Genomic DNA, 8,277 nt, shown 5'->3' on the forward strand with positions numbered 1-8,277 from the left:
ATATCAATCACACCTCAATCAAGTGCTTTAAGAAATGTTTCATGGTATTTCATTGTATCAGTATACCATATTTTGTTTAGTCCTCTACCAATGGAAATTTAGGTTTGGCCCAATCATTTCCTATTACAAACATTTCCACAATGGCTAATGCAGCATATGTCTCATTTTACAAATGTCATAGTGTATTTGTACAATAAGTTCATGGAAAAGATGTTGTTAGGTTAAAGGATATATACATTGTGATTTTGACAGACTGTCTTCCATAAGTATTGAACCAATTACATTCCACCAATAAGTAAGATTGTCTGTTTTTCACAGGCATACTAACAGAATGTTATCAAACTTTTTTTATATCTGCCAAAGAAGTGAAAATGGTATCTCATTGCAATTCTGTAATTATGAATGAGATCATTATCTTTTCCTATGTTTAAGAGCTTTTTCTATGAAATGTCTATCAATAGTCATTTCAGGGGCGCCTGGGTGGCACAGCGGTTACGCGTCTGCCTTCGGCTCAGGGCGTGATCCCGGCGTTCTGGGATCGAGCCCCACATCAGGCTCCTCTGCTGTGAGCCTGCCTCTTCCTCTCCCACTCCCCCTGCTTGTGTTCCCTCTCTCGCTGGCTGTCTCTATCTCTGTCAAATAAATAAATAAAATCTTTAAAAAAAAATAGTCATTTCATATTTTTCAATTGATTTTTTTTGATATTCTCTAACCCAATTGTGGAAATTCTTTGTATATTAGGAAGAGTAGCTTATCATGGATATAAATTTTAAGTAAATTTTTGAGTTTTCCACTTATCTTTTAATTTTTGTTTTAGTGGTTTCGCCATGATTTTTTTGTTTTATCTAATAAAATTACTTTTAATTACAGATTTCAAGTTAGCATTTCAAACACACATTTGAGAAATGTAAACATATTTTCCCTTATAATTTATATCCCTTTCCAGGGCTTTGAAACAGCAATTACACTGCCGGCTGGGGTTTCTTCTCTTTGATAAGCTGATTTTATCAAACACATGAGAATTATGTAAGTTCTGGGTGTTTTCTCTGGAACCCAACTCCAAAACTGGAGCTAGACGGGCAACATTTGCAGTATTTGGGCACATTGTATCTCAGTCAGTCATAGAGCACCCCTCTCTCATGGATGTAACAGGTATTTTAAATCATAGAAGGTACTTTACATCACTGACCTCGAGGCTTTCAGTCCTCACAAGAGGCAACTGATACAAACTGGAGAAAATATTATGTAACAAAATACTTAAGAATCAGGATCCTCCTCCCAAAAAAAGAATCTGGATCCCAGTTTATCCCACTGTATATAGATTCTTTATTTCCTCATAATTCTTTAATTAAATACAATTATAATACTATATATCATATATGTTATATATACCACCTACATATATATGCCACCTGCATATATAATAGAAGTACATTACATTAATTTAATTAAATAAAAGAAACATAAAGATCAACAGTAAGGATTAAAGGTAGCAAGCTGAAAATCTCTCCATCTAGTTTTCAGAAGCAATTGAAAAAAAAAACTGATGATGATTGGTTGACAGATTCTACATTTTTCATTCTACAAATTTATTTATACTTCTTATTAATCCCATACATAACAAGCCTTCTTTTACTACAGGTGTGAAATGTTTGAAACTCAAGGAAAAGTTCAAAATCAATTACATGTAAAACTACAGGATGCTTTCCAATGAAATTAGCAGACAGGATCTTCCCAATGCCAGTGTGCATTTTGATGGCAGCATGGGACATATCTAAGTAGTGTTTTTCAAAAGCTTCTATTGATGAAAATGCTTCTTTGAATTTCTTACAAGGACTCTGAGCTGTGTTGGATGTTTCAGGTCACTCAGCTCCCAAACCTGCCAAAGGATCAACTATCCCGTTGAGATCCTCTGAGTTAGGTCCTTTTTCTGACACAAGTCCACACAGCCCAAGGACTTTAGCATTTCTGTAGCACAACTCCATTAACCCACAGTGTAGGCAATGTTTGAGTCTATCTCCACTTAGTCACAAGAACCTTCTATCCTCTGCAGTACCTCCAAGTCAGCAGTCCAGAGCACCCTGTGGAACAGACTTCTAAAAGCATCAGTTCCTGCATACAGTAGTGAAGCTACACAAGGGCATACTGAGCCACCTCCCACAGGCTCTACAGGAAGAGGAGCAAGGTGCACTGGTGAGAAAACAGGTAAATGCACAGATCTAACCGAGTGGCTTCTAGCCTCTGTATCAATTCACACTTCTCCGTGTCTATGGACTTTTTTTTATTTTAATGTTTTTTTTATTATATTATGTTAGTCACCATACAGTACATCCCTAGTTTATGATGTAAGTTCGATGATTCATTAGTTGCGTATAACACCCAGTGCACCATGCAATACGTGCCCTCCTTACTACCCATCACCAGTCTATCCCATTCCCCCACCCCCCTCCCCTCTGAAGCCCTCAGCACAACTTCTTAATCCAGTCATCTGTTGAAGGGCATCTCGGCTCCTTCCACGATTTAGCTATTGTGGACAATGTTGCTATGAACATTGGGGTGCATATGGCCCTTCTCTTCACTACGTCTGTATCTTTGGGGTAAATACCCAGTAGTGCAATGACTGGGTCATAGGGTAGCTCAATTTTTAACTTTTTAAGGGACCTCCACACTGTTTCCCAGAGTGGCTGTACCAACTTGCATTCCCACCAACAATGTAGAAGGGATCCCCTTTCTCCACATCCTCTCCATCAATTGTTGTTTCATGCCTTATCAATTTTTGCTGTTCTAACTGGCGTAAGGTGGTATCTTAGTGTGGTTTTGATTTGAATTTCCCTGATGGCTAATGATTTTGAACATTTTTTCATGTGTCTGTTAGCCATTTGTATGTCATCATTGGAAAAGTGTCTGTTCATATCTTCTGCCCATTTTATGATTTGTTTATTTGTTTCTCGTGTATTGAATTTGAGAAGTTCTTTGTAGATCTTGGATACCAGTCTTTTATCTGTAGTGTCATTTGCAAATATCTTCTCCCATTCAGTGGGCTGCCTCTTAGTTTTTTTGACTGTTGCCTTGGCTGTGCGGAAGCTTTTTATCTTGATGAAGTCCCACAAGTTCATGTTTTCTTTTGTTTCTCTTGCCTTTGGAGATGTGTCATGAAAATGGTTGCTTTGGCCGATGTCGTAGAGGTTGCTGCCTATGTTCTCCTCTAGGATTTTGATGGATTCCTGTCTCACATAGAGGTCTTTTATCCATTTGGAGTTTATTTTTGTGTATGGTGTGAGAGACTGGTCAAGTTTCATTCTTTTGCATGTAGCTGTGCAATTTTCCCAGCACGGTTTATTGAAGAGACTGTCTTTATTTCCACCGGATGTTTTTTCCTGCTTTATCAAAGAGTAGTTGCCCAAAGAGCCGAGGGTCCATTTCTGGGTTCTCTATTCTGTTCCATTGGTCTATGTGTCTGTTTTTGTGCCAGTACCATGCTGTCTTTGCGATCACAGCTTTGTAGTACAGCTCGAAATCCGGCATTGTGATGCCCCCAGCTTTGCTTATCCTTTTCAACAGTTCCTTGGCGATTCGGGGCCTTTTTTGGTTCCATACAAATTTAAGGACTATTTTTGTCTATGGACTTTTGGAAGATCAATCCATTCCAGCTTTTCACCGGCTGGCAGAAAAAAGTCAGACAGTTGGCACCATCCCCAGAACCAAAGCTGACAACATACTGAGAAAACAGGGCATCCAGTACATTATATTGTACCAGGGCATCTTCAAATTGCTACAGCATATTGAATATAAAGGCAAGTTCCTCCTGAACCATGAAATACAAAAGCTCCAGCCTGGCTCAGTCCTCTTCTCTCTCAAGGTTCTCAGGTCATCCTCAAACTTGCCTAGATTTTTGGTAAAAGACATAAGAGGCAATGTCCTGAGTTTGGTAAGGAAAATATTCCAAGGATTCCTGAGTTCAAGAAGAGTCCTTTAAGGGGTTGGAGAGAATGAAACACCTGCCACGCTGTTTAATACAAAAAAAACACATTTCTTATTTTGTCCACAATAGAAATTTGGCTTTGTTTTTTGTTGTTTTTTTTTTCTTGGCATCATTTTATTTTTTTTAAACTTTATTTTATTTAAATTCAAATAGCCAACATATAGTACATCTCCAGGTTTTATGTAGTGTTCAATGATTCATCAGCTGCATACAACACCCAGTGCCCATCACATCATGTGCCCTCCTTAATGCCCAACACCCATTTGCCCCAGCCCCCCACCCACCTCCCTTTACACAACCCTCAGTTTGTTTCCTGGAGTCAAGAGTCTCTCATGGTTTGTCTCCCTCTCTGATTTCTTCTCATTCAGTTTTTAACCACCAGTATTAGCTAGTCCACAGGGCTATGACCTTTCAGAACATTATTCCACTTGGTAAGGTCGTCTTTTACTGTAACTTTATACACCAGTATCACAGCATTCCATCCAATAAATATGAAGAAAGGGTAAAGTAAGAGCAGCAGTTCCCCTTTGAATTGAACAAAGTTAGATTCTAGGTAAATCATCGTTGAAACCCAGCCATAGTACCTTCTCCATTCTATCTGTTCTTTTGGAAGCTGCTGGGGAAGCATTGGATAAATAGAGGTAGATCAATTCTGATCTCCAGCACAGGTGACAATGGGTTTGTTTTCCATGGTGTAGGTCACCAGCAGCAGCGGCTCCTTAGGGGCATCCATGGACCATCACTGGCCTCCAGGCCAGCCCGAGCCTGAGCAGTACCACAACAGGGACACCCATCAGGCTACGTGAGGCAGTTCCTGAGCCAGCTGCCCTGCACGGCCAGTCAGCCCCACCACTTCTCGCCATTATTTTTTATTATTATTTTTAAGAAACCAATATTATCGATATTTTCTTCTATGGCTTCTTTATTTTACACTATAGTTAGAAATGTCTTTGTCACCCCTTGGTTATAAAAAAAAAGTCCTTTTCTATCGTACAAATAATTTTAAGGGCTTTATTTGTGGGGCAGTAGGGGTTGGAATAGGAATTATAGAGATGCCTCCAAAATAAATATCTGATCTTGAGAAACAAATGTAAAGCAAAAATAGAGAACCAACTCTACTCAATAAATTTACAAATGGAATGTTTTAGAACTGAACACTCACTAGGAAGAACAGAAAATACTTTATGGCCATAGCCTGTATTATGGACCATGAGATGATCCTTTGAAACCAAGATAAGTTGTATAGATAAAAAGGCAGCTATTTTAGTAGCCTGTTGAGCAACCAAGATCTTCAGAAAGTATAGGAGGGCTGTGTGGAGATAATAACATGACTCCAGAAGGCAATAAATCAATAAATTCGCCACTGAATCATTGCAATGAACAGCTAACACAGTATGTGAAGCTGTTGATAATGATCAATGTAAACCTGAAAGAAATAAAAAGACAAGTAACAGGTAGCATGAGTTTGTCAAAAACAAATCATGTGAAATTATAATTCAATCCTTCCTTCAAGAGGATAGGTTTACTAATTTAAAAAAAAAAAAAGAAAAAGTTGGTGGAGACTTGGGCTAGCAAAAACGTTTTAAAAGGATGAATTAGATGGAAGTGTCATAAGATGAATAGTTTAGATACAGATCTAGTTAAAACAAATCAAGCACAAGAAGTTGTTCCTGACAGTTCAATACTGCATTGGGTGAAGATGTCAGATAGGTCCCTTGGGGGTCCACTCTGAGTTCAATACAATTCAATATTTTTATTTACTACTCAGAGAGTAGAAGGTGGAGGATGCCTAATAAAATTTGCAGGTGTTCCTGCACATTGCAGGATAGGCATAAAAATAGAGTACAAGCAGGATAAAATTCTTAAATGAGCAGAAATCAATAAAATAAGATTCAATAAAGCATTCATAAATGTAATGTGATTCACAAAGGAACGAAGAATCAAATGCACCAATGTAAAATGAAATCACAAGAGAGTCTAAGAGTTATAGTGGAAAGTAAAATGAACATGTATCAGCAACATAACCATCAAACTCCAGTGGCCAATGGTGATCAAGTTACAAAAATGATTTTTTTCTTAATAGGAAAAAAAGAAGAAAGGTTATGCCAGTCTATAAACAGTATGTCCAATGCATCAATCTTTAGGACTGATAGATAAGTAGGGTACAGAGAATTGACTGGAAAATCAAAAGAATTCATGTAGGAAAAAGTAAGACTAGCATAAAACAAAGATAAATGGAGAAGAGTAAACAAAGAAAGTAAAGTAGATATAGTTGGTCAGAGAAGAAGTGAAGGAAAGGGACAGGCAGGAAAAGATAAAGGAGGGGAAGAGAAACCAGAGAAAGAGAATGGAGAGGGAAGAGAAAGTGAGACAAGGAAAAAGGGAGGAAAGACTTTTAAAAGGGATGAAGGAGGGCGCCTGGGTGGCTCAGTCAGTTAAGTGGCTTCCGTCAGCCTAGGTCATGATTCCAGGGTCCTGGGATGGAGTCCCACGTTGGGCTCCCCGCTCAGCAGGGAGACTGTTTCTCTCTCTGCCCCTCCCTCCTGCTCTGCTCTCTCTTGTTATCTCTCTCTTTCTCAAATAAATAAATAAAATCTTTTTTAAAAAGGGGGGATGAAGGAGGACAACAGGAGAATGTCTTCAAAAGAAATTTCTCTTATGAATTCACTTCACAAAGGAGTTATGCAGAAAATTGGTGGTGAGTGTCCCAATTAATATTTTAATTGGAATGTTTCCAAGAGATATACTTGCAATAATTCAGATTCATAGTCAAATATGATCTTCAGATCAGTAAAGAAATTTGATTTTAGAGAACATATTTTAAAAAAGGACCAGTGCCTCTTAAGAAATTTGGGGGTAAAATCAGAGCTAAGAGAGTGGGGGAAAAAACACTAGCAATTTTTAATAAAAAATTAAAAATTCCAAAGCAATGTAAATTATCCAGGAGCATGTCCACAAAGGGAAAGCAGGCAGAGTCATAAATTTTCCTTCATAAATCATGCTTGTCATTTATCTGATTTTAGAAGTAAAATATGGCCATAAGAAAAATTGAAAGTTATTGGGAAATACTTCTATAATTAAAATCACCTATAACCTCACCATCACCAACTCTTTGATGTATGTACTGGACTCCTTTCACAAGGTGTATCTTTTTTAAATTAGCATAAGTTTGCACTTGTAGTTGCATATCTGCATTTTAATACCTATTATATTAATATCTTCCCAGGAAGTGAATGTTTTTTGAAAACATGGCTATTAATAGCTGCATTATATTCCATTTTTGGATGTATATAAACATCTCCCTGTTGGTAAATATTTAGTTATCCAACTTTGTACCATTATAAAAAATGCTGCTGTGGGCTTTTCTTGTCTATATATAGTTTGATTTTTCTTAGGATACATTCTCAAAAGGTTGTAATGTGAACATTTTATGGTTTCATAAATGTTGTGTGTTACATATACATATGTGTATGCACACACACAGAGATTGCTTTTCAGAAAGGATGCTTGCACTCCTCCCAATATATGAAAATATCCATCTCACTTTATCTATACCAGTACTACATGAGAAATATTACTGAGGTTACATTTCTTTAATTACTATATTTGATGTTAATTTCTTTTGTAAACTGTTTTGTTTGCATGTTTTGCCAACAAAGTATCGTTCTTGTTACATTCTTGTTAGTTAACTATATCAAGAACATTAATTTTGGTCATATTTATTGGAAATATTTTTAACTTGTTTTATGACTGTGCTATTATTTTTACTCTTTTTGTTGTATGGAAAATACAACATACACTAAATATAGTAAACTTTTACTCGGCGATTTCCTCATTGCTTTTATGGATTGGAAGTTATCTCCATCTAGTTATCAGTTACATTTTTGTTTATATTTTATTCTAGCCGTTTATGATTTCATTTTTTTCACTTAGCTAATGAATTAATCTAGAGTTTATTTTAGCGCATGATGGGAGGTGAGGCTTTTTTCTTTTTTTTTTTAATAAATAAACTTTATTTTATTTATTTATTTTTTTATTTTAAAGATTTTATTTATTTATTTGACAGAGATAGAGACAGCCAGCGAGAGAGGGAACACAAGCAGGGAGGGGGAGTGGGAGAGGAAGAAGCAGGCTCATAGCGGAAGAGCCTGATGTGGGGCTTGATCCCACAACACCAGGATCACACCCTGAGCCGAAGGCAGACGCTTAACCGCTGTGCCACCCAGGTGCCCCCTTTTTTTCAAATAGCCAGTTTTCTCAACATCGCAAAATAATCTATTTCTTATTCTATTGGT

The 8,277-nt window shown here is 37.1% G+C and overlaps 1 pseudogene; it reads right to left on the reverse strand.

The window, feature by feature from the left end:
- Positions 1–1,685: 1,685 nt before the first annotated feature.
- Positions 1,686–4,715, reverse strand: LOC105241847 (annotated as a pseudogene).
- Positions 4,716–8,277: the final 3,562 nt, after the last annotated feature.

Source organism: Ailuropoda melanoleuca, unplaced genomic scaffold (genome assembly GCF_002007445.2).
Source record: "Ailuropoda melanoleuca isolate Jingjing unplaced genomic scaffold, ASM200744v2 unplaced-scaffold9814, whole genome shotgun sequence".
Taxonomy (NCBI): Eukaryota; Metazoa; Chordata; class Mammalia; order Carnivora; family Ursidae; genus Ailuropoda; species Ailuropoda melanoleuca.